The sequence below is a fragment of the Mustela putorius genome, unplaced genomic scaffold (assembly GCF_011764305.1).
Source record: "Mustela putorius furo isolate JIRA1106 unplaced genomic scaffold, ASM1176430v1.1 tig00000127_pilon_pilon_pilon, whole genome shotgun sequence".
Taxonomy (NCBI): domain Eukaryota; kingdom Metazoa; phylum Chordata; class Mammalia; order Carnivora; family Mustelidae; genus Mustela; species Mustela putorius.
Window position 1 is genome coordinate 8,217,371 of NW_025421288.1, and position 26,313 is coordinate 8,243,683.

Sequence of the window (26,313 nt, forward strand, 5' to 3'; positions counted from 1 at the left end):
GGTTGAGGCGGGTTTAAGGCGCCTTGTCCAGCAAGGTAAAGAAACAGGTAATTCCCCGAGGGAGAGAGATGGAGGCATGAGGGATGACCTGAGTCCACAAAGTGGACAACACAGGGAAAGCAGGAAGCCCGGCTCATCCACGCCATACGAGCGCTAGATCACAAACCAAAAATTACATGAAAAAAAAATCATATAATCTAGAGAATAACTCCTGTAGCTAGAATTCTGGCTCCTAGCCACCAAAACCACACAAGTTTCAAGGTTCAAAAACCAACTAATTGTCCCTAGTGCAGAAGATCTCAACAGCGACACCTGGAACATTTTGTGCTGGATAATCCCTTGTCTCAGGGGGCTGTCCTGTGAGCCCTGGGATGTTTGACAGCCCCCCTGGTGTCTTAGCTCAGGCTGTTAGGGCAAAAATACTCGACATGGGTGGCTTAAACTACAGAGATGTATCCCACAGTTCTGGAAGCTGGAAATCTGCCATCAGAGTGACAGAGCACGGGGATTTCTGGTGACAGTCCTCATCCTGGTTTGCCGATAGCCACTCTCTCGCTATATCCTTTTTTTTTTAATTTTTTTAATTTCTTTTCAACATTCTTTTACCAATTTTATTTATATTTATTTATTTTTAAAGATTTTACTTCTTTGAGAGAGAAAGAGCAGATAAGGACAAGCCGACTCCTCCCTGAGCCCAACACTCCAGACCCTGAGATCTAGACGGAGCTGGGCTGGGGGTGGGGCTGCCCTTTGAGCCACTCCCGGGAGCCCCCATGGGGTCACACTGCCCATAAGCTGGCCCGTCCTCAAGAGGAAGTATGAGCAATCTCCTGATTGAGGCAAAGGGTTGGCACCACGTCAGATCTCCCTCCTGGGCCCACAGGCCCGCTTTCCCACAGCGTATGACCCCACTCGCCTACTCGGACTTCCCTCCATCTGCCTCTAGGCCTCGGGTGGGATCTGCCCCCTGTTTCTCTCAGGCGCCCCCACGTGGGCTGACCCCTGTGGCTCTGACACCCCCCAGCCCCCTCCCCCTCCGGTTTATCTCCCCTTCTGTGGCCCTCACCCACCGGTCATCCACGGGTCCCCACTCCTTCCCCGCGCCGACCTCCACTTGTCCGCATTTCCCCCTGGCCTGTGACCCACAGGCTCGTGGACCCTCCCTCGACTGAGTGGGCCACACACTGCTCCCTCCACTGCCCCTCTACCCTGAGCTCCCAGGCTTTGGCCAACACCCTGCCCTAAGGAGTACTTGCCAGAAACCAGCGGCTGCCCACCCCAGAGCCCCACTGTCGCTGCCACCCTCCCCTCGCCCCCTGGGCCTCTCTGTCCACACTGCCTGACTCCCTCCTGCCTCACCATCCCGGTCAACACAGCCCTCAAACCCTGTGCCAGGCTTTCCCCCCTTCTCCCACTCCCAGCCACTACCAGAATGTCTCAGAGGGATCCAGACCCCTACATGAGGATTACTGGGGGGCCCTTGTTTAAAATGCTGTGACAGAGACAGAAGCCAGACACGCAGGAGGACGGACACACACTGTGTGATTCCGCCCATCAGAGGTCTCCGGAGCGGTCAATCCACAGAGACAGAAATGGAAGGTGGATGCCAGGGCCTGGGGGAGGGGGAGCGGGCAGTGAGGGCTAAATGGGGACAGAGTTTCTGTTTGGGAAAGGTGAAAAAGTTCCAAAGGTGGCTGGAGGTGATGGCTGCACACAGTGTGACTGTCCTTAATGACGCCAGACTGTGCACTGGAAAAATGATTAAAATACTCAAGTCTCGATTATGCATATTTTGCCGCAACAAAAAAAAAAATAAAAATGCTATGGGGCGCTAGGGGGGCTCAGTGGGTTAAGCATCTGCCTTGGGCTCAGGTCATGATCCCAGGGTCTGGGATCGAACCCTGCATCACATCGGGCTCCCCACTCGGCAGGGAGCCTGCTTCTCCCTCTCCCTCTGCCTGCCGCTCCCCCTGCTTGTCTTCATGTTCTCTCTCTCTCTCTGACAAATAAATAAATAAAATCTTTAAAAATTAAAAAAAAAAAAAAGCTACGACACAGCATCTTAGGAGTCCTGCAAGGAAGCCCTGTTTTTAAGCAGCTCCCCCCCACCCCGGGAAGATCTTCTGTGAGAACCAGGAGCTGCCACCCCCTCCAGTCCCAGGGCTGCTGAGCTTGGCCTTCCTGATCTGGACCGTCCCTTGGCCCAGGAGAGGTGGCAGGCCTCTGTCGCACCTGCCAAGAGCTGCTTGCCAGGACCAGCCCGAGGGCCACATGAAAGCATGTGAGGAGGCTGCTGACTTCCAAGGGGCTCTCACCTGGTGAAGGAGACAAGTTACGGAGCCGAGGGCAGGGAGCCCACGGAGACCCCGATCCCCGGAGACCCCGATCCCCGGATCCCGGACCCCATCCCTCAAAGCTTTCCTGAGGGGCGAGAGCTGTATCAGACCCTGAGGAATAACTGGCCTGGAGGAGCTTGGGGGTGCTGGGGTGCTGCTGGCCGAGGAATTACACACGCAAAGGCCTCTGGTCCGTGTGAAAAGGACCAGAAGGGAGGGGTGGGGGGTGTGTACCAAGAACAAAGGGAAGCCTGGTCAGAGCCCCCCTCCCCCACCCCCATCCCCCCACCCCTCCCCACCCCCGGGGGGGGGGGTGCGCGGGGTGCACAAAGGCCTAGAATCTGGGTTGCTGGGCTGGGAGGAACTCCCCGCCACAGGAGCACAAAGCTCTCGGCCTCCTTATCTCCTCACACTAGTCCCTGTGGTTCTTGGGATGGTCTCCTGCCTCCCACCGCCTCAGCCAGGCAGGTCTGGTCAGTGGGAACATTCCTTTCTTCCAGCTACAGCTGGGGCTGGGGGGGGTGGGGGACAGGGGCGGGGGGAGGGGGCACCTGGCCCTGAGACCTTCAAACCAAAACTGACTCCCCAGCCCCCTTCCCCCACCCCCATCTCCCGCCCCTGCCACTGCCCCCCTGACTCAACTTCAGATCTGTCGACGGGTTTCCCAGCCTGCTCTCCCCATTTCTAGCGGGAGGGCAGGAGACAGGACTCGGGGAAGCCTCGAGCTCACAGACCCTGCTTCCTGGCAGGCAGGGCAGCCCTTAGCCCACTGCCCGTGACCGCTGGGGGAAGAGTTGGGGGGGGGCGCAGGCAGGACCCAGTGGACTGTTGTCCTGCACAGTGAGAGCCACGGAACCCTCATCCTTGCTCTGCTTGTCTCTGCCCCTTCCTACGTGTGCCCTCCCTGCCGCTGAGAGCTTAGGGACGGGAGAAAACAAAGCACAAGGGTTAAATTGCATTCGGGACTTGTGTTCCAGTTCATTCTAGATACATCAATTCAGAATCTAATCCAGCAAACTTGGGATCAGCGGAGGAGGGCCTGACCCTTTCTGGAAGGCCCTGAACTCTGAAGGCCTGACCTCTGTCCCCGAACAGGGCCTTCCTTCCCGAGCTCTCCGCTATGCGAGGAATTCTGCATGCAATAAAAATTGAAAAAAAAAAAAAAATCCCCCCTGGATTTGCTGCTTTGGGATCTGACCAAGTCGGAATGTGTGTCGCGGAGGAATGCTCGCTGCCTGGGCAAGGTCAGCGACGCGCAGGAAAGCAGATCTCAGCAAATCACGTCCTCCACCTTCCCCAAAAAGCCCAGGAGCTGCCTTCCACGAGAGCCAGACGGAAGAGCGGAGCAGCTGGCAGAAGACGGGCCTGATCCTTCACCACGAGGTAACGAGGGTGAGAAAGAGTTAAAGGCTGAACCCTGTCCTCGAAGAATTCAGACGGAGAAACCCTAACCTCCAGCACCTCGGAATGGGACTGTGTCTGAGGACAGGTCCTTCAAGAAGTGGCTGAGGTAAAGGAAGGTCATCAGAGGGGGCCGAGTCAGTAGGACTCCTGTCCTACCCGCAAGAGGCCGTAAGGACACAGGCAGAGAAGGAAGATGCTGAGGAGACATTATCCAGAAGCCGAGGACAGAGGCCTTGACCTTGGGCTTCTGGCCTCCAGAACTGTGAGAAAATAAGACTCTGTTGTTTCAGCCACTTGGTCTGTGGCACCCTGTTAGCACGGCCCTCACAGGTGGCCTCCTGCCACCTGCCTGAAGAGAAGAACAGAAGAGCTAAAGGGAAGTGAACCTGCTGTGAGTGTGAACAGTCGTGATGGCTGGGGGCTGGGTCCACGCAGCTGCATTTCCCAGGATTCCCGTCCTTCTAGGGTCCCGGGTCAGCGAGGGCCCTAGAGGAATGTATGGCATTCGGAAGGTTTGGAAGGCACAGGAGAAGCACTGCCATCTTGTTCTGCTCTGAAGGAGGCTCAGGGCCCACCTTGCTGGCGTGGGGCGGCCGCTGGGCCTGCAGCAAACCCAGCTCCCAGGCCAGGTGAATGCGGCTCTGGGATGAGGGCCGCAGCTTGCCCCTCGGGTCTCCCCTCCAGGTCATCGTGGAGAAGGCAGGCAGTGAGGGCCAGACATGGTTCCGGGCTGTCTCCCCACTGGCCCTCCCTGATCCGGCCCAGATGAGACACAGGACGGCACCTTACACAGACCGCAGACTGACCTCCCACTGGCACGGGCGCTCGGACCCAGGGACAGAGCCCCTCTTCTCTCTATAGCTCACGGACATTCCACTTCTCTCATCAAATCTTGACTGATACAATAATCAACAGGAAAAAAAAATCAGTCTTAGCAGCTAGCCGAACAGGTGCGCATTTAAGACACATAACCTGATGAGGTCTTGTATGTTTAATTCCCTGAGATAGCGGTGTCGGCGAGTGCGAGTAAGCCTGATGGAGTCAACATTGGGCCTCTCACCAGACGCAGAATCCCAAAGCCTGTTCTTTTCCCAGCGGCTGTTCCCGGCCATGCATCCTCCCACACGGCTCTTCGCTTCCATTCCTCTTGGGTCATCTAGACTAGAGCCTCGGGGCTTCCGTCCTGCCTCCACACCTCCTTCCCACTACCTGCTGCTGGTCCCAAGCCCCTGCTTCTAGAAAGCCACGCTGCAGCACATTTCAAAGTCGAAAGACCAAGACCAAACCCTCTGCCTGGATGTTTAGACCTTTTATAATCTGTTCCCACCCTACTGCCCCCGCCATCCTCCCCCACTGCTCCTCAATGCGTACCCTCTACAGACTGAGGTCAGTCTCACCTTCCCTGCTGGGGGCCTGCCAGGTCTCTCCATCCCTCGGCCACCCCTCGGGTTGTCTCCGTGTTGCAGGACCTCTCATCGTGCGAGGCTCAAATCTTGCCTCCTTCACGAAAGCTTCCTTCAACAAGGCCATCAGGGGTAGCATTCTAGAGAAAGGCCTCTGGAGCTAGCCAGCCTGCATTCAAACCCTGCCTTTGCCGTTACGAGCCCTCCGTCACTCAATCTTTCTGCCCCTCAGATGCCTTCATTGTAAAACAGGCATGTAACTGTACCCGCCTCACAGGGTTTTCCTGAGGATCCATGAGTGAAGTTACCCAAAGCCTTTCCATCATGCCTGACATCTAAAAAGTGCCTGATAAGGGTTAGTCCTTATTTTAGTTTTATTTTCATTATTGTCTGACCCTTCTGCCCATCTCCAACCCTCTTCTCCCCTGAGTTTCTACACCTAGTAATAGCAGAGCCCACATCACTCAAGCACATTATGCATAGTTGATCTTGTACCGTTCGGTGCAATTTCGTGTGTAACAAAGAGGAACAAGAACAGTCTATCTGTAATCAGAACATCAAAAAGCAATAGCTTATGCATGAGCATAAAATATTCCTCATTCCTAATGTGCAGAATAAGCAGGAGAACATTCCCTGCTTCTTCCTGATAGCATTTAACCCCTAAAAAGCCTAGGAGGAAAAAGATGAAAACAACCTTCAGAAACGTAAAGACAGGAGAATGCCTGTCCAACCCCACCCCCCATCCCCTGGCACCACAACGGTCCTGAAACTCATCCTCCTGGTGCATCTGAACACCAAAATGTGACATTTTTGAAGACGTGGTTGTCCCATGAAGAACTACCTGGAAGATGGTCTGATCAGAGGAGGGGACCTCAAGTCTGCATCGGCTCCTCCTGAAATTGAACTGCATTCAAGTTAGGGGAGACCCTAGGGGGCCACTAGATGGTGACAGCATCAGGTGGGGAGGGGGGGCAGTCCCTGGTGCCGTGCAGGCTCTCCGCACTCCCTCCCCAGGACTTCTGGTTTACTGCCCAGACTGTTAAAGGTTCATGAATTAGCCAGTTCCTAGTTCAAGATAATGTAGAAGTCACACAACACTCCACTTTTACAGGACTCCCTTCCTTCAGCTTTAAAATGAGGGCATTAGCGGAACCAGAGGGGAGATAACGAAGCACCCAGCTCTGAAATTTTGCACAGTGTTTTCTTTTTTTTTTTTTAAGATTATATTTATTTATTTACTTACTTATTTATTTGAGGGAGTATGGGGAGGAGGAGCAGAGGGAGAGGGACAAGCAGACTCCAAGCTGAGCCCAGAGCCCAGCTGGAAGGGTGGTTCCCACAACCCTGAGATCATGACCTGAGCCAAAATCAAAAATCAGATGCTTAACAAACTAAGCCCCCCAGGCACCCCAGCACGGTGCTTTCTGGACAGTCAGAGCAGGCAAAAGCAGCCAAGGAGGGCTCTAAGGGTTTAGTTTTTGCCCCAGGCAATCTACAGATTCCGTGCAATCCCGATCAAAATTCCAACGGCATTTTTCAGAGAAACGGAAACAATAATCCTAACATTTGTAAAGAGCCACAAAAGAGTCAAAGCAATCTTGAGAAAGGCGAACCATGCTGATTTCACTTCCTGATTTCCAGCTACATTACAAAGCCACAATAATCAGAACGGTAGGATATTGGCTTAACAGCAGACACGCATATCAAAGGGAACAGAACAGAGAGTCCAGAAACAAACCCATGCACTTATGGACAATTTACCACAAAGGAGCCAGGGATATACAACCGGGAAGGGGTAGTCTCTTCCCTAGGTGAGAGTCTGATCTCCCCTTTCCCTGTGAGCAGAGCAGTATCAGAAAGAAGGGAGGAAAAAAAAACAAACAAACAGAGCTTTAACTTAGCCTTGAAGCCTCTGGTACCTGAGTTCTCCTGGCTGAAAGGTGCCAAAGCCAAGGATGGATATGGCAAGCTACAGGGCTTACCTGGGTTCAAGGCCCAGCTGTGACACTTAGGGCAAGCCTCTGCTTTCCCAGCCATTACATAAGGCTAATAATCACGCTTACTTTACACACGTATTGATTAAAGTGTAAAGCACTTTGCCCAGAACCCAAAGCGAAGTAGGTGCTCAAATCATTGGGCTATTCAGCAACTGTGGACCGGTGTCTACAAAATGATAGACGATTCCAAGGCACTGGGGCACAATCTTAAAAAAAGACTCCACCTTACAGACTTGGCCTTTGGGAGGAAAAGACAGATAAGAAGAAATAACCAAAATAAAGTAAGATTTTCTCAAAAGCACAGGAGAAGAATATGAAGAAGAATCAAGCAGGACAAATGAGACAGGAAGGGGGCTGTGGTTTTAGGTAAAGTCCTCGGAAAAGGCCATTTCTCCATTAGAAGAAAGCACCCTGGAAGGGACACCCTAATCCTCATTGCCCGTGCTCTGGACATGGTACCAACAGAGTATTTCTCTTGGTGTTCAAATGGACATTTCTGCTCAACCATACCTCCCAAAATCGAACGTCCTAGCTGGAAGAGAACTTGGAGAGTCTCTATTTCACTTTGTTGATGAAGGACTGAGACCCAGGAAGGTGGGCTGACAAACCCAGGGCCACCCAGTTCAGAGACAGAGGTTGACCCTGCCTCTACGGCCAATGTTCTTGCCTCTCTTGTAATCCATTGTCTCTGACCATATAAACCTGCCGCCTGGAGCCTGGAAGCCTTTGCTCTAGTTCACAGTTCATTCAGACATGTCCGACAGGAAAAAAAAAAAAATTATCATAGATTTGCAAGAAGACATTCATGAACCAGTGACCCTCATTTCAAGAATTAAGAGTGAGGGGCGCCTGAGTGGCTCAGTGGGTTAAGCCTTCAGCTCAGGTCATAATCTTAGGGTCCTGGGATCGAGCCCCGCATCAGGCTCTCTGCTCCGCAGGGAGCCTGCTTCCCCAGGCTCTCTCTCTCTGCCTGCTGCTCTTCCTACTTGTGATCGCTCTCTCTGTGTGTCAAATAAATAAATAAAATATTTTTAAACAATTAGAATTAAGAGTGAGAGGCCATTGCTTCCAGTGATCACTGGGTACCAAGAATCCCATCACACGCAAAGGCAAACACCACCCGCAAACCACGTATACAGCACTCCTTGGCTGTAAGACCGTCATCAAAAAAACCAAAAACCTGTTTCCATTCTTTTTTTTTTCTCCTTAGATTGTCACCAAAATGTGAAAACAAAACTGTGGATTGTGCTGAATCCTTGAACCCCTCAGAAGAGCCCGCAGAGCCCAGTGCTCTCACCGGGACGTTCCTAAAGGGCTGTTTCTCTTAGGAGAGAATTCCTTGCCTCCATCAGGGACATTTCTAAGAGCCACCAAGGCTAACGGGACCAGCGAGAGCTGATCAACCAGTTGTCCCTTGGCAGCCCAGCTGCCCTGGGCTGGAAGGACCACAGCGGGGGCCGAACACGTCGGCGCAGCTGTCGGGGACACGGGAACATCAGTGGGCCCTTAAGGTGGGGACTTCAACTCTCCACCCATCCATTCAGCAGACACGAACTGAGGGCCTGCTATGGGCCAGGCACTGAGGGATGACAGGAAACCAGACAGAGCCCCTGACAACACGGCACTTCTAATGAGGAAGAAGGAAGTGAGGGAATTGGGGAGTTAAGAAGCGTGGGAGAGCGATAAGGAAATGCATAAGAGACAGAGACAGTGCCTGAGGTTGGGGGAAGGAAGCTTCGGTGCTTCAGGTAAGATCCCAGAGACGGGCAAAGAGTCCGTCAAGGAAAGAACATTCCAGGCACAGTTCACAGCAAATGCAGAAGCCCTGAGCTGGTGGCCCGAGCTCAGTTGCGGAGGAGAGTTGGGGTCAGAAGAGCAGGGAGGGCCAACAGACCTTTGCAACCCCTTGAGATCTCCCTCGAGTGAGACAGAGAGCCAGGGAAGGTCGTGAGTGAGGCGGGACATGAACTGACTAATGCTTTAAAAGGATGGAGCCTGATGCTGTGCTAAGGGACCAGAGAGTACCCAGGGCAGAAACAGGGAAAGCGGTTTGGAAACAGCTGCCATCCTCCCGATGATGGAGACAAGGCGGCCATGATCAGGGCAGTAAGGACAGAGATGCGGAGAAGGGACTAGATTGCGGATCTGGAAGATGGAGCCGATGGAAATTGGTAATCACCTGTGTACAGGCTGTAAAAGAGTTAGGGGAGTCCACGGGACGCCTGGGTGGCTCAGTCGGTTAAGCATCTGCCTTCAGCTCAGGTCATGATCCCAGAGTCCTGAGACCCATATGGCGCTTCTTGCTCAACAGAGAGCCTGCTTCTCCCTCTGCCTGCTGCTCTCCCTGCTTGTGCTCTCTCTCTCTGTCTCTCTGACAAATAAATAAATGGAAACTTAAAAAAAAAAAAAAGAAAGAAAGAAAGAAAAGAAAGGAATTAAAGGAGTCCAGGGTGATGTCCAAGTTTCAGCCTGACCAAGCTGGGGGTAACACTGACGTTCGCAGAGAGAAATACCGTGGGAGGCACCCGGTGGAGGTGGGGAGAAGGGTAAGGAAGAGAGAATTTTCCCAGCAGGTGTTTAAGTTCTGTTTCTTTTTCTTTTTCTTTTTCTTTTTTTAAGATTTTATTCATGTATTTGACACAGAGAGAGAGATCACAAGCAGGCAGAGAGGCAGGCAGAGAGAGAGGGGGAAGCAGGCTCCCCGCTGAGCAGGCAGCTTGATGAGGGACTCAATCCCAGGACCCTGGGATTATGACCTGAGCCGAAGGCAGAGGCTTAACCCACTGAGCCACCCAGGCGCCTCCAGGCTCTGTTTCTAATTGGTAAAGTCAGCCTTGCACAGGAGATGGGCCACATGATCCAGCAGTCCCCCTACTGGCTATACACTCACAAGAATTAAAAGTGGGTACTCGTGCAGGTGCATTGTACACGGTCCACGTTTTGAAAAGCCTCATTCACAACAGCCAAAATGTGGAAGCCACACAAACATCCAGCAACAGATAAATGGGTAACTGGGCGTGTGTATCCAATGGAGTATGCTTCAGCTTGCTACAGCATGCAAAAACCTTGCAGACCTCACGCTTAGTGAAATCAAGCCAGATCCAAAGGACAAATGTAGGATTCCACTGAGGGACCCAAAGTGGTTAAATTCAGAGAGGCAGAAAATGAAACGGGGGTTGCCAGGGGCTGGAGGGAGGAGGGAAGGGAAAAGTAGTGTTCAGTGGGTCCAGAGTTTCTGTCGGGGAAGATGGAGATGTTCTGGAGATAGACGGTAGCAACGGCTGCACAGCGGTGTGTGTGCCCTTGATGCCACCAACCGAACACCTCCAGTGGTTAAAAGGGGAAGCTCTATGTTATGTATACTTTATGATTTAAAAAAAAAAAATAGATGGTGATCTCACAGCTTAGTCCACGGACAAGGGCTCTAGAAGGTGTGCACACACACAAACGCAAATGAAAAATGATTCTCGAGTTGTCCCATGGTGAACTGTGGGGCCAGGAGTACCGCATCCATTCCTCCAAGTGGCTTCGGAGTAAGGGGAGGGAGGCCTCGCAGGAGAGGCAGGGGCCGAACGGGAGCTTGTCCCAGGCAGAAAGGGCAGTGTGAAAGAAGACAGGACTGGGACGCCTGGGTGGCTCAGTCAGTTAAGTGTCCAACTTTTGATTTCAACTCAGGTCGTGATCTTAGGATCATGAGACACGAGCCCGGCGTTGGGCTCCTCACTAAGCACAGAGCCTGCTTGGGATTCTCTCTCTCTCTCTCCTTCTACCCTCTCCCCTGCTCTCTGCGCGCTCTCTCTCTCTCTCCCACTCTCTCTCTCAAATAAATAAATAAATAAAATCTTTAAAAAAGAAGAAAAAGAAAAAGAAAGAAAGAGGACAGGACTGGAGTAAGACATTCAGAGAAGCAAACTGAGCAAAGAAGACGAAACAGCAGGAACGGGCATGACCTGGCACGGAGCGCGGGAGACCTGACGACAGCCTTGGTGACCAAGGGCAAGAGCCCGTGGCAAGCAGTCCCACTTGAGGCTGATGAAGGGCCACACCGGCGACAGCTCAGACTGAGCACTTACTATGCGTCTAAGCCGCGGACAGGGACTAAGTGACTCACACAGCCAACGACCCTGTAAGGGGAGTCCCCCAGTCATTCCCGGGTCACAAAGGAGGACACTGGAAACCTCCCAAGGTCAGAGCGGCAGAAACAGGATTCAGTGCAGCCCTGCAGCCGGGCTCTCAGCCTCTAATCTGCGCACCTCCTGATGGCGGGCAGCCCCGAGGTCAGCTTCCCTGGACTCTACCCTTCCAAACTCACTGGAGCATTTAGGACACTGTGTGACTGGGTCGATGTCTTGATTCAAGACCCCCGCTGGGGGGCGCCTGGGGGGCTCAGTCTTTAAGCATCTGTCTTTGGCTCAGGTCATGAGCCTAGGGTTCTGGGATCAAGCCCCACATGGGGCTCCCTGCTCAGTGGGAAGCCTCCCTATCCCTCTGTGCTCTCGCTCTCTCTCGATCTCAGTCTCTCTCAAGTAAAATAAATAAAATATTTTTAAAAAGAAGACGAAGAAAAAGATTGGGGGGTGGGGAAGAGAGCCCCTTGGTCCAAACTTCACAGTCTTACCTCAAAGTGCAACAACGTCTTTCTGATCAAACCTCCTGATCTGCTTATTTACCAGAACGACTCTCGATGACAACAGCTGACAGCCGTGTTGCCATGACAAATGCGAGTTGTGTGCCGTTCAAACGCGTTTCTAACAATCAAGGGAAATGGCAGAATCCTTCTGAGAAGTTGATGTAGAGATAGCTGGAGGTTCGTGGCGGGGGCAGGAAAGGGTCGTTTCTGGCATCCCAGGGAGGTCACGTTGACACAAAACGCAGCCTCAAAGTCCACGCAAGTGTGGGACGTGGAAGTGGGTTTGCAAGGAGACGTCAGGGTCAGGGGAGAACCTACGACGCGGTCGGTCAAGGAGTCTCCACCAGGGAGAACCGTGCTCTCCCCTCTAGTGTGAACCGAGACCCACGAAGCCACAGCAAGTCCCTCCCAGCCGCACAGATTTTATCTGAATCCCTGGGCTGGGCGGCTTTGCTTCTGCCTTCAGGGCTGGCTCTCAGTAAAGGCTCCTTGACGGGAAGCAACACCATAATCTCAGAGTGTACCAGGCCCTTTGAGGAAGGGGGTCAAATCCCAAATACCTTTCAGTCTCAAGACATTTAATAAGAGGCCAACAAAGTATATTGCAGAGCAAGACCTGCCGCACTGGGAAGGCAAACACTGCAACAAGCTAGAAGCCGCTTCCAGAAGGCGAGAGATGACTGCCCAGCCCTGTGTGAGTACTAGGAAGCCTGCCAGAGGCTCCTGCCATCATTTGTTTCATGTGCTTGCCACAGTGTGCCCGGGGACCTCCCCGGTCTCCACTGGACGTGAAGCCTAGTAGAACCCCAGCCTCCAGGGAGCTGACGCAGGGAGGCCCGGGCACCCCAAGACAGCAAGGGACACTGAACCCAGACTCAGAGGCTCAGGGGGGGCTGGGGGGCCTGATTCAAACGCTCAGAAAAACTGGGAGCGAGGTGCCTGGGTGGCTCAGCCGGTTAAGCAGTTAAGCGCCTGCCTTCGGCTCAGGTCACGTCAGGGTTGTGGGATGGAGTCCTGCAAACACAGGCTCCCTGCTCGGGGGGAGTCCGCTTCCCTCTCCTTCTGCCCCTCACAGCCATCGCTTTTGGTTTTGCTTTCTCTGTCTCTCAAATAAATTTTAAAAATCTTTGTGGGTTTTTTTTTTTTACGATTTTATCTATTTATTTGACAGAGAGAGAGAGACAGCGAGAGAGGGAACACAAGCAGGGGGAGAGGGAGAGGGAAAAGCAGGCTTCTGCTAAGCAGGGAGCCTGATGTGGGGCTCGATCCCAGGATTCTGGGATCGTGACCTGAGCTGAGGCAGCCACCCAACAGCTGAGCCACCCAGGCGCCCTTCAAATAAATAAATAAAATCTTTAAAAGAAAGAAGGAAAGAGGGAGGGAGGAAGAGACCAGGGAGCCCAAGGCACGGGGAAGAGCCCCTCGGATACACCGCAGCAGGGGGACCAGCATCAGGGAAGGGAAGGGAAAGGCGCCCATGGGAAGCTGGGGGGGTCGAAATGGCAGCCGGGTCAGGGCAGCACCCTGGGGTTAAGCCAAAGGTGTGAACCGCACCCTGAGAGAAAAGAGGAGCCACTGCAGAATGTGAAGTGGTAGTAACGTGATCTGGTTTTTATTTTATTTTTTTTAAGACTTTTATTTATTTGATAGACAGAGAGAGATCACAAGAAGGCAGAGAGGCAGGCAGAGAGAGAGGGGGAAGCAGTCTCCCCGCTGAGCGGAGAGCCCGATGCGGGGCTCGATCCCAGGACCCTGGGATCATGACCTGAGCTGAAAGCAGAGGCTTAAACCACTGAACCACCCAGGTGCCCCTGGTTTTTATTTTATTTTAGACGGGCCTCTACTTACAGCTGCCTCCACCTGCGGCAGAAAAATCCACGCGGGGCAGACGCGTGAGGAGGTGGTTGCCGTCACAAATGAAAATCAGAGTCAGCAGCCGTGGAGCTTGGAAAAGCAGGCTGGAATCCGCAGGCCCCCAGAGGTGACCCCGAGAGAGAGTCTAGTGTCAGAAAAATAAAGACGGCGGGACAGGTCCGTGGGAAATGCTGCAGTTTGTGAGCTTTCGGGAAGAGAAGCACCCACGAAGGGCCTGGGAAGGGAGGGGAGAAGCTGCCCTAAGCACTGTGGACACAAGAGGACAAGAGATGTCACTTGGTGAAGGGCAGGGAAGCTTCCAGGAGGGAGGGTGCACTGCGCCAAGCACCCAGACACTGCCATGGGCGGGGTAAGGATTAACCAGAACGGCATGGGAGTGGGGGGGGAGGAAGCCCAGGGGCGATGGGGGGGGCACTAGGGTGAGTGGCAGGCAAGGAAAGAGCCCCCTTTCTAGCATGTTGGCTCCACAGGAACAACCCCACAGATAGCCAAAGGGGGAGGGGTTCTTTAAACTGGGGAAGAAGGGGTGCACAGAGGTATTAGGAAGGGGATGCCAAGGTAGAGGTGGGGTGCTGGCGAGAGAAGGGGTGAGTGAAGGCGACTCACAGAACCCCTGGTGGGATCCCACATGGTGCTGGGATGGGGGAGGAGGTTCCTGGGACAAGGTGAGGGGAGAGCTGATGAGCTCGGACTGCCCAGGGACAGGCTGTCCCCAGGCTCCCGCTGACAGGCTCCACAAAGATTTTCCACATTTCTAGAAAGGCCATACATTCCCTATTTTCCGTGAAATCTCCGGATTTTTTTTTAAAGATTTTATTTATTTATTTAACAGAGAGAGATCACAAGTAGACAGAGAGGCAGGCAGAGAGAGAGGAGGAAGCAGGCTCCCTGCTGAGCAGAGAGCCCGATGCGGGACTCGATCCCTGGACTCTGAGATCATGACCTGAGCCGAAGGCAGTGGCTTAACCCACTGAGCCACCCAGGCACCCCGAAATCTCCGGATTTTTAAATGTGGTGAGCTACCTTAAAAAAAAAACAGTTTAAGTCTTATGCAGGCCCAGATCATGGCTAGGGCCTGGACTGAGCCAAGAGCCCCCCACCCCCACCCCCGCGCCGCCCGCTTAGTGCCCTGTGACCCTGTGATCCAGAACCTTCACTCTCCAGTTACTTCTTCCTCTCTCTCGCCCTTCACGTGGGTGTCTTCCCTCAGGAAGGCCTCAGGGCGCCTGGAAGACACGGTCCTATGTGGACGCTATCATTGCCCTGGTCTCCAGATGGGATGTGTCCTTACCAAGACCCAAGACCATTCTTTTAGTCCCACCACCTTCTCTCACCTGCATTTGGGGTGGAAACTGAGACTGCTCGGCTCGGTTGGAGGTTTCCTCAGGTTTACTCTGGTCTTTGCATTCCAGGGCTGATGGTTGTGATGTGCTCTAACAACAACGACAAGGATTATTAAAGGGTCACTTTTAAAGTCATCCAATTGATTAACATTTCTCGACGGGTATATAAACAACCCAGAGGCCCCAACTTTCCCCACCACCACTTCTCAGCCCAGCCCCTCCTCTCTCACTTGGAAGCTCTGCCTGTAGGAGAAAGAACAGAATCTTAAGAAAGGAGTTGACAAAAACTGAAAGACATCCTGTGGCGAAAGTCTGGTGAACCTTGTATAAGGGGAATGATGCTATCTCGGGTTCATAGATTCAGCAAGCAAGCCCTGTTCCCGTCCTCAAGGATTTTGCAATGGCGGAAGGAGAAAGATAAGGTCCAGTGTAACACTGTGAACAAGGGGCCGTCGAGCAAAGAATGTGTAGAAAGGAGGGTTGTGAGTTACGTCCACTGAGCATCTCCTCTCTGTCCAGCACTGAGCTGGATACCATGGGATGGAGTCTGAAGTCTACTGGGAGGAGTTCCTGAAACTTTATGTGAGAGCTCTCCAATCCTGGGTGACCACCATCTTGGATGGGGACTCCCAACAGGAAGGAAAGCCCACCTGGCCATGGGATTCCCTGGTCAAGGCCAAGACTCCATCTGACAACAACATAGAAACCAGGTCGTAGAGAACATGATTGCGACCAACAGCTCCAGTGAGATGTTCTTTTCATGTGTTTGCACACGTTGAACATCATCCCAAGAAATTACTCTTCTCCAAGACAAAGAAACTTGGAACTTAATCAGTAGAATGAGCCTGGATCTTCAACTTCAAACTGTTGAATTTTCTTATTCATGCTTCCTTCTCACAGTTGGCTGATCTCTCCTGCCCCAAGCTTTCAAAGGGATGTTGGAGGCACTTAAATTTTTCTTCACCATAAAAGTAAGAAAATCCCCTATTAGACCTTCCTAAGGGCTGGACCCATGGATCATTTGTCTCTATGTCCCTGTTTATAGAGCCTAGCAGAGCTTCCCAGGCACTCTGGAAATGTCTGTGGCATGTCTGTGGAAGGAAGAGAGGAAGGAAGGAAGGAGGCAAAGAGGAAGGGGGAAAATAAGATTCTTTTAGCTGAATGATGCTTGTGTTTCTTTAAAAAACCAATGGCGTGAAGACTTCCAAGGCTCCTAAAAGCTGCACATACATTAACCCCATTAATCGAAGCTGATTCTTCTTAGTCCACAGATTTTTAAAATTCTAATAGATTAATCAAGTGTGAATCATTCTAGAGAAACAATCTTGCCTTTTCCAGAAAGGGCTTGGTTGAGTAACTCTCCTCTGTTTCATTTTGTTCAGTTTTCAATTATAAAATGAGACTCAGAAGAAGTTCAAATAACCACAGAAGAAAGGAATGTTTTTTTTCTTTCAGAAAGAACTGAATAATAATAGCAAACACATCAGCACTTACCATGGGCCAAAAGCTATTTTATCTTGTGTGTTAACTCCTTATGGCAACTCTAGAGACAGTAGCTTCACTTATTTTGTTCTACACAACAGAAAACTGAGGCCCAGAGAGTTTGAGTAACTTGCCCAAGATCACACAACTAGGACGTGGCAGTGCTAGGATCTGAAACCAAGCCCTCTGGTTCATGAACCCACACTCTAAACCGTTAAACCAACCACTCAGGTCCAGCAGCATATATTAGAAAATGAGAAAAGTCTGAGCCAAAGTTACTACAATGCCCCAAATAAGAAGTCACCCTGAAGAAAGTATGGCTCTTAGCTACAAGTGTATCTCCTCACAGTGTCCTCTCTTGGAGTAGCTTGTGGCCAAAACTTGAGTGCTTTAAAATAACAAAGTAGGAGCACTTGGGTGGCTCAGTCGGTTAAGCATCAACTCTTGGTTTCTGCTCAGGTCATGATCTCAGGATAGTGAGATCGAGCCCCACGTTGGAACGCTTGAGAGATTCTCTCTCCTTCTCCCTGTGTCTCCCCACCCCAGTCCATGCTCTCTCTCTTTCTCAAATAAATAAACAAATAAAAACTTTTTAAAAAGTGGGGAGTTGGGGGAGGCACCAGGGTGGTTCAGTGGGTTAAAGCCTCTGCCTTCAGCTCAGGTCATGATCCCAGGGTCCTGGGATCGAGTTCCACGTCAGGCTCTCTGCTCAGCAGGGAGCCTGCTTCCTCCTCTCTCTCTGCCTGCCTTTCTGCCTACTTGTGATCTCTGTCAAATAAATAAAATCTTAAAAAGAGAGAGAGAGAGAAATAACAGAGTAATATTTCTAAAACTAGCAAAACGAACATTCCGTAGTAGCTGGACTGGACAAAGGGGTAGGAAGGGAATTCAGTTCCAAGTCTTTAGAAAACGAAACAATCATGCTTTCAAGCAAATGGCTTTCTGATCCAAATACAAAATTCATCTGAAACCACCAAAACAAGTCACAAGCCTTAAAAATCCTACCTCAACCGGAGGAGGAACCCACTGTTCAATGCAGCCATACTGGAGGCACGAGAGATTAACATTAAGTCCTACATGACCCTAAACTAGATGCTGTCAGTGACAAAGAACCAGACCGAGAGAAAGCTGGCAGTGGGAGGAGGGGCGGGGTAGAATTCTTTCCCAGTGCCATTTTGGTTTTATCCTGAATACCGAGGTTGAAAAACATAGAGGAAGGAAGGAATGGCATCGGGAGGAAAAGAGCCACAAAATTAAACAATGTACGATCCTAAATGCCCTTAAAGCTTTTCCTCTTAAAATGCACTTCTCAGTGTGGAAAACATTGTCCTAGGTGGCGTGAGGGCTTGGAAAAGATTAAGGCGGGATCCAGCCCATGACATAGCTTCTATTGTGCTCCAAGGTGGGCCTGATGATAACCTCAAAGCCCAGCAAAGGACCAAACACACAAGTTCAGCTGACATGTTCTGAGCTGATCAAAGGAGAACCCCAGGGGCTGGATGGCAGAGAACACACTGTTGGCTTGAGACTGGACAACCTGGCATCGTCATTCCAGGGCACGGCCACTGTGGGACAGGAAGGGATGTGACGGAAGGACAGGCTGCAGCCATGGAGGTCATCCTCCCCCACCTCCGCACACTCCAAGACCCCACAGTCCTGTGTTTCACATCTAAAGGTCATGGTGAAATATGTGGAGAAAACAGATTTGTGACTATTCCTGATTATTACTCACTTTGTGCAAAATAATTACCAAGTACAGAACACATAGCCGTTAAATGGGATTATCACTGTCCGTGTGGCTATGTCGCTAATGGGAATCACTGACAAGTTCCTGGCCAAGTAGAATGAGCTGAACGTTATTATTCAATCATGAGATCATGGTTTTTGGCCAATAGTAAAAGAGATCTCTAAGAGCCAACAAAGGTGTGGAAAAAGCGGAGGTTTTCACACCCAAAAGTGGGAATGTGTGTGAATACAGCCTTTCGGGAGTGCAATTTAGAGTAGCTTTAAAATGTTCGATGCCCGTGCTCCTTCAGCCAGCAATGACGTCTCTAAGAATCCAGGGGAAGTATTTGAGCGTGTGCTCCAAGAGGTATGTGCAAGGATGTTTGCAGACACTGGAAATAACCTAAAGTTCCGTCTAGAACAATCATTAAACATAGAATTCGTCATCTATGCCGTGCCAGATAGTCTGTAACAGTGAAAAAGAATGAACATTGACCTACATACTGTTAAAGGGGATGGGGGAAGCAAATTGCAAAACAAGACGGTGCAATCTTATTTATGGTTCCTTTCATTTTTTTAACCTTTTTTTTTTTAAGAGTTAATTTTTTTTAAAGATTTTATTTATTTGACAGAGACTACAAATAGCCAGAGAGGCAGACAGAGAGAGAGAGGAGGAAGCAAGCTCCCTGCTGAGCAGAGAGCCCGATGAGGAGCTTGATCCCAGGACTCTGGGATCATGACCTGAGCCAAAGGCAGAGGCTTTAACCCACTGAGCCACCCAGGCTCCCCTTAAGAGTTAATTTCAAGTGATCTACACCCAACATGGGGCTCGAACTTAGAACCCAGAGATCAAGAGTCGCAGAGTTGAATGCTCTACTGAACGAGGCAGCCAGGGGCCCCATTTATGGTTTCTTTTCACCCACCAAACTACAGACATCTGCGTTAACACACAGATGCACCGAGCAAAGTCTGCTGGGCTCACGCCGAGAGGATGTCAGCGGGTTACGCTAAGGAGGAACACGCAACAGGGTTTCGGGGATGAGGAGGACTTCTTGGATTGTTTTCAATGTTTCCCAAAACTGAATTGCTATGTGGTGTAATTAGAAATTAAATTCTGAGGGGGGGGGGATGGGCACAATAGAGAAAAAAATTAAATCTCTGCCAACGTTGGTCCTAAAAACGCCCAACTGTGTGTGCGTTGGGGTGCAAAATATTTTACCAGCGTGATTACATCCACAAGAGGAAGTCGGCTCAGCAAATATTTATTGAGCACCTACTGTGGGCCAGGCACTGTTTGCAACTCTGGGGAAATATTAAAAAGATCTGCCTCGATGGAGTTTGCATTCCAGTGGAGTTCACAGCGGCGTATCCGCTTTGAGGGGAGGGCGGTGCTTCTGGGAGAGAAGCCTGGGCTGATACAAGGTGCCCAGGGTAGGGGGACAAGGCAGAGATAGGCTCTAGTCCTCTCTTCTAGGCCAGGGAAAGAGGAAGAGGCAGGACCCAGAGCACCTGCTGGCCCCTCACTGAACATGGTCTATGTCTGCTCCAACCAGCTGCACAAGTTGGGGTGTCTCTTGTCAGCTGGAAGGCCACCCCCCACTCACAGAACAGGGAATTGCGGAGGGGAGGTGACTCAGGAGAGGCCCACCATCTAGAAAGTGCAGCTCAACTTACTGCAGGGGTCACCAGGCAATATTCACAAATATCAAATCATCATGGGGAGGCCCTAAAGCTAACACCAGGTTCTAGGTCAAGTCTCTCTCAATAAAACGAGAAAGAAAAAAAGTGGAACTGAGTGTGTGGGATAGCCAAGAGATTAACAGTAGAATTCAAGGTGAGAAGGTTAAGGGAATCCTCCTTACCCCAGACCAACCTGCATTTCGAGGGATGGCCAGCAGAGTGCTCAGGGTAAATACAAAGGAATGACTCCATAATAGTGAAATTGTTGACATCCTTGATGAGCCAGTAGGGGGAGATTTCAGGAGATTTCAGGTGGGTCTTTCCTGAGGTCTTCAAATCACACCTTACAGGCACTGGGCTGCCCCACCTGAACCCCCCCCCCCCCCCAACCCTCTCCACCACCCCCCCAGCTTCCCTGTCAAGCCAGTTCACACGGGCGCTGGAAGGCTCAGGTAATCTGATTGGCCGGGAGATTCATGTTTGCTAGGGAAGACTGGCTTTGTTAAGATCAAAGTCAGGTTTCAACCTGTTCCTCCCAAACCTACGTGCAGTCCCTCATAGAGCCCGACCTAGGGCGTGGTGAGCAGCTTTGCATAGCTCTGATGATTTATAAAATCCAAGTGGGTTTTAAAACTTCTCAGTACAAGATAGTGGAAATTAGGCTAAAGAACCACCCCCACGAAGCGCCTGGGTGCCTGGTTAAGCAGTTAAGCATCTGCCTTTGGTTCAGGTCATGCATAGTCTCAGCATCTTGGGATCGAGCCCTGCGCAGCTCCCTGCTCAGGAGGGGATCTGCTTCTCCCTCTCCCTTTGCCCTTTCCCCACTGCTCCTGCAAACGTTCCCTCTGTCAAATAAATAAAAACTTTTCTAAAATATTAAAAAAAAAAAAAAAGAACCACCTCCACTCCATTTCCACTTTGAATTAAGAGAATCAACTGGGGGATTCCTGACCCACCGATTTACGGATGGTCTCTTCCTCAACAGGGAAGTCCTTCCTCCCTCCGGGACCTTGCGATCCGTGGATAAGGAACCAGCACAAACAGCAGGTCAGCCGCCCATGACCAAGTCTGCACTGGGCTGAGAATGGTATTTCTTTCTAGACCAATGAACGTTGCTCGAACACACTGGCCCCAGATTAAAACACACAATTCCTCACCACCTCCCCAGGAGTGATTTCTGATCTCAATGCCTCAAAATCTGCTTTCTAGAAGGACTTTGCCCAAACCTGAGAAAGACAAACACCTTCACCACACCCCAGCCTGGCTGTCCTCGAAGGAGGCTTGGAAACACTGTGAAAGGCATGCGTGGGAGTGCTTTGCGCTGGGACCCCGCACACACTCTCCTGCGCTCACGGGCCTGTATGTCACAGCCAAGTGCTTCCCAGCAAAGTACACAAGGGCTTTGTCTCATTCTGCAATGGTCGGCACTGGCCATGGGGCTATGGGGGCCACCGCTGTGTTTGTCCCGCTCAAAGAGAACAGCCTGATGGGGGTGGGGTAGCTTGCCGCCACAAAGAGCCGGCCAGCCCCACCTTGCTTCAGGTGGAAAACACAACTCTCCACATCCTGGCTGGGCTTTCCGGTCCAGAATTTCACTAGGAAGGAAGGCAGGGAGGGACAAGAAGGCGGGGGAACAAAAGAAGGCGCTTTCTTTGTATAACTCTCTTAATAAAACAAAGCCTGGTCAGGGCACTCCATGTCTCATCAGAAAGACACACATTTTCGATTAATACAAACAAAAATAATCAATTGGGAAGAGAAAAATCAAGTCACAATCCCAGACCGGAGCAATGGGTGACATTTCAGATGCTAGCCACCGGTTTTGGAGAAAAGTAATCAGATTTGGGGAGCCCTTCCTCCTCCTCGGCCCAGCTTTCTCCCCCTACCCCTTCCCAGCTTCAGTTCATGGCCATGGGCTCTCCTCTGTAGTTCCAGTGGCGGCCATCTTGAATGCCCCCCTCCCCGCCCACCAAACCCCCATTCAGCGCCCTTTGCGCTCCACAGCCACCAGGTCGACACCCTTCTAGGTCTCCGGGCTTTTCTTTATCTCCTTTTCCACTCCAACAAGGCAGTCCCGCATGCTGGCCAAGTGTGGTTTGCTGACCAGGCAGCAAGCGTCCCCTGCTTTCCACCCTTGTTAAATCAGACTCATCCACAGCTCAAGGAGAACAGCCGACCTTCAGACCCTTAGCCATGACATGAGGAAACCAGTTCTGGTGGGTGTTTCTTTTGTTGGTTTTCCTGGGTTGGGTTGGGTTGGGTCACAGTTCAGGACTAGGATGGCGAACAAGCAGGCTGCATCCTTCCCTCATAGAGCTGATAGTCTGATGGCGGAGGCAGACACACCCGCAACTAGTAGTCCCTGATAATCTAGTAGGAATAGTACTGAGAACCGGAAGGTACAGGGCAGCAGGAGCACACAGACAGTTGGGGGATATGGGGGTGGCAAGGAAGAATTATTCCCAGAAGAAATGTCCCCCTAAACCAAAACCCAAAGGATGAGGAAGAGAATGCTACTTAAAAGCCAGGGGGCCAGAGATGGCAGGGGATGGTCAAGATTGCTGGGAAGAGCTGAGTGTGGCCCAGAGCCCAGCTTGAGGCTGCAGAACTTGACAGTGGCCAGTCACAAGCAGGGGCAAGCTTTCCTGGGGCTTTGGGCTGGAACACAGAAGGGCTGAGACACACAGGGCTCAGGGTTCATGGCCATCTCTTCCCTGCGTGAACGTGTACATGGCTCAGGCTGTCTTAATACAGCATCCTGATTCCACTCTTCACACTCCGTTAGCAAGAGCTCATTGAATGCCCATGAACACAGAGCAACGGGAACCCAATCCAGCCCGAAGAGAGTCAGCAGATGACACGCCCCACTCCCCATGTTTTTTCCTGTACTTGGTCCTACACCCAGAAGCGCCCTCTCAAAGTTTCTCCAGGATGACGTCACGATAACAGGGCAGGCAAAGCTTTGTGGGACACACAGGAACTGACCATTTCCCCTTCAGAAATCATCAAATGCCGAAAGTGAATGGGGTGCAGGACGTGCTGGGCGGGCTTCTCACCCAGCTCGTTGGCAAGGTCTGCAACCACCATCCCGTGGCAAGAACCCTATTAATCCAAGGTGTTTATTTCCTTTTGATAAACAGTAATTTGTAATTTCCCATTTCTAGGGACAATAATGACTTCAAACAAAGGGCAGGCACCAAAAGCAGTATTTAGAGGGAGCAGTTCTAATCCATAGCTGGATGGCGGCTCAGTGAAAAAATAAATTTTTATCCAAAAAAAAACAGCCCTTGGTTAAAAGTATGAATTTGTCTCTTCGATCTGATTTGGAAGACAAGTCATTTTTGGAGATACAGGGTGCTCAAATAGAGAAAGAAAAGGAAAAAGCCACCTCCTCCGAGCAGGCCCCCAGGACTACCAGCTCTTGCCCCTGCCTATGCATGGCACTAAGTAGGCTCACCTGCTACTCTTCCCTCCCACAGTGAAATTCCTAGAATTTATTTTCTAGGAATTTAGACAATCCACCAAGGCTGCCTCCACTCTCTCACTTAACCTCCCTAATCTGCCTAAAGGGCCCACTTGAAATTCAAATCGTGAGCCGAACTTGCAGTGTTACAAGTAGAAAATGCCCTGTCATTAGTCAGTCCTGCCTGTTCACATTCCAGCGCTCTCTGCTGCCTGGCCCCTGGAGGCGGAAGACACAGAACCCAGGCCATAGGGCGCTGAATGGAAAGGCCTTCCAAAGCCTTCTTTGTCACCTGGGCCACAGTAGGGACCTCAAGACAGGGAGGGGTCAAGTGCCCCTGCTATGGCCCGGGTTGTGTCACACCCAGAGAGAAAAGCAAGACAGGGAACTACCCATGCTGTGCGTGAGGCTTTGCTAAAAGGCTCTCCTGTCCCAAAATACCTGGAGCTGGCCAGTCCCGGGTCCATCCCTGGGACCATCCCTGGGACCAAAAAGCCCTCTTTTTTTTTTTTTTTTTTAAGATTTTATTTATTTGGGGCGCCTGGGTGGCTCAGTTGGTTGAGCAACTGCCTTCGGCTCAGGTCACAATCCTGGAGTCCCGGGATCGAGTCCCGCATCGGGCTCCCAGCTCCATGGGGAGTCTGCTTCTCCCTCTGACCTTCTCGCCTCTCATGTTCTCTCTCACTGTCTCTCTCTCAAATGAATAAATAAAATCTTTAAAAAAAAATAAAATAAATTTAAAAAATTTTTAAAAAGATTTTATTTATTTATTTGACAGACCACAGAGAAGCAGGCAGAGAGAGGAGGAAGCAGGCTCCCTGCTGAGCAGAGAGCCCGATTGGGGTGGGGGGGGCGCTCCATCCCAGGACCCTGGGATCATGCGTGGCCTGAGACAAAGGCAGAGGCTTTAGCCCACTGAGCCTCCCAGGCACCCCCCAAAAAAGCCCTCTTTTTAATGCAAATGTCCCAAAGTGTTCACATATATGGCTCAGTGGAGTACAAAGCTGTGGGCTGAGGAAAGTTTGGCCTAAGGGAAGAGTTAGGTCCCTGCACTATTTGGAGCTTGGGGGCCTCCCAGGGTCAGGAGGCTAGCTCTCCCAGCAGCCACTGGGGAGTCTGGACTTGGCCTCGAGCAACTTCCCAACAACCCCCCAGGGTCTTCTTTCCCCAATTTCCTATCAACATTGCCCCTCTCAAAGTCCCTGCCGGCCCCCGCAGGGCCCATGGCTTGCAGCAGCCCCGAGGTGGGTAAAAATCAGCCCAGCAAAGGATCCCGGGACCCAAGGATGGCCTGTTGATCAGCAACCCTCACCGCTCGGCTTTCCCTCCCAACCTCTCTCCCTCCTACTCCTCTGGGGCCAAGAGTCTCTTTGGGAGGCTCATACACTCCCTGGACCCTGGTGGCCCCATGGTTACAGTATGGAGGGCTTCAGGGTATTAACCGGTTTTGGGCTAGAGCAAAAACCAGAGTTCTGGCTGGAGTTTGGAGGCAAGTGGACATTGCAAGCATGCTGCTTTACTTAGGTTAGAAGCTCCTTTGGGGTGCCAGGAGATAGGGGAACAGGGCTAACATGGCCCAGAGCCCTTCCCCCACTCCCTGCTCCCTGTGGGTCCTCTCTTCCTGCCTTCCCTCCCTTGCAGCTCCCACCCCCGCCCCCACCCCTACCCCCCCACCCACCCCCCCCACTCCCAGCAGCTCATTCCAGGCTTCCCCTCCCTCTCCTGCTCCTCCCAGCAGCCTTGTCCCTCCGGCCCGCCCCCCACCCCACACTCTTCTGCTTTCCCTGTAGATTTCTGCTTCCTTCTTCCCTCATACACCCCCCATCTCCAGAATAAAGGGCCAGTGGCTCCCCTTGGTGGAGGTCTCAGCTCCTTCCTCTTGGGCGGAGTGCAGGCGGCAGGTGGGGGTGGGTGGGGCTACTATGTCCCCCCCTAGGAAGCTCGAGGTGAGGACTGTTAGTTAGCAAGTCCCAGGTAGGTACTAGTTGGCCACAGCCCTGGAGCCATCGGGACCGGCAGGCACAGAATAAAAGGGGAAGCTCTCTCCACAGTTGAGAAGGACTCTGTTCTGCCCCCAGACTCTTCTCACACAAAGCCAGGCCCACCCCCAGAGAGGGAGCCAGCTGGCCCGAGGGAGGGATGCGTGCAGGCCCTGGGCTGTGGAGAGTTCCAGGCTGCTTGGCCAGCAGTTGGGGGGTGGGGGGTGGGGGGGGGTATAACGCAAACGCTTTGATGACAGCTACTCCCTTGTTGACCATCAGAGTGGAAAAAGACCCAGGGTGACACTGAGCAGGAGGGGCTGACGGCAAGGGGGGGCGCTGAACCTGGGCCAAGGGTTCCCTTTACTGGAGGCCTGGAATCTATCTCCTACCTCCAGAATGGGCAAACGGGTGAGAGCCTTTTCCTTTCCTTCCTGAGCACGATCAGACACCAGCCTGCGTGGTCTCGTGTGTCATTCTAAGTTCGTCTTACTCCTTCTCTTCCCCCTCCCACCCCGCCCTGCCTTGCTGAACTTCTCCACCCGCTTCACGTCCACACCTTCCCCTGCTCTTCCCCTCTGCCTGGAGTGCGGCCCCACACTCCGCTCCAAACCTGGAAACAGTCGTGTGTTACTAACACAGAAGAATGCCCGGAGTATTTAACGCATAAGCTTCCCAGTCAGACCTGGCCCCGTTGGAATGCTACCCTATCCTAGCTGTGGGACCCTGAACCTGTGGCTTAACCTCTCTGAGCTTCAGCTTGTCCATAAGTAAGAAAAAGAAAACCCACTTCGTGGGATTGTTATAGAAGCCAAGAAAGTTAAAGCACATAGGATACACAGGGAAGGCCTCTTACAAAGTACTCTGGAGTACTTGCGGTCGCTCACAGTGTTTACCGTACCCCGCCCACACCGTGTGTGTTCACTCATGCCGTCCTCACAACGGCACTAGGACACAGGAACTGTATCACCCCCGTTTTACGGATAAGGGAAGTGA

The 26,313-nt window shown here is 51.8% G+C and overlaps 2 long non-coding RNA genes across 3 annotated transcripts in view; one reads left to right on the forward strand and one right to left on the reverse strand.

The window, feature by feature from the left end:
* The window catches only part of LOC106003553, a 48,992-nt gene extending 23,160 nt beyond the window's left edge, over window positions 1–25,832 (reverse strand). Inside the window, exons 1-2 of one of the 2 annotated variants that reach the window (XR_006601605.1) lie at window positions 17,476–18,814; window positions 14,980–15,078 (exon numbers count right to left, since the gene is read on the reverse strand). This is a non-coding gene — a long non-coding RNA (uncharacterized LOC106003553). Of the gene's footprint in view, window positions 1–14,979; window positions 15,079–17,475; window positions 18,815–25,709 lie in introns of those variants that run through there. The other variant, XR_006601604.1, reaches the window with a different exon arrangement.
* LOC106003552 lies at window positions 11,325–16,934 on the forward strand. The gene is made up of 3 exons (XR_001176104.2): window positions 11,325–11,417; window positions 11,814–12,464; window positions 15,058–16,934. It is a non-coding gene; the product is annotated as an uncharacterized LOC106003552 (long non-coding RNA).
* Window positions 25,833–26,313: the final 481 nt, after the last annotated feature.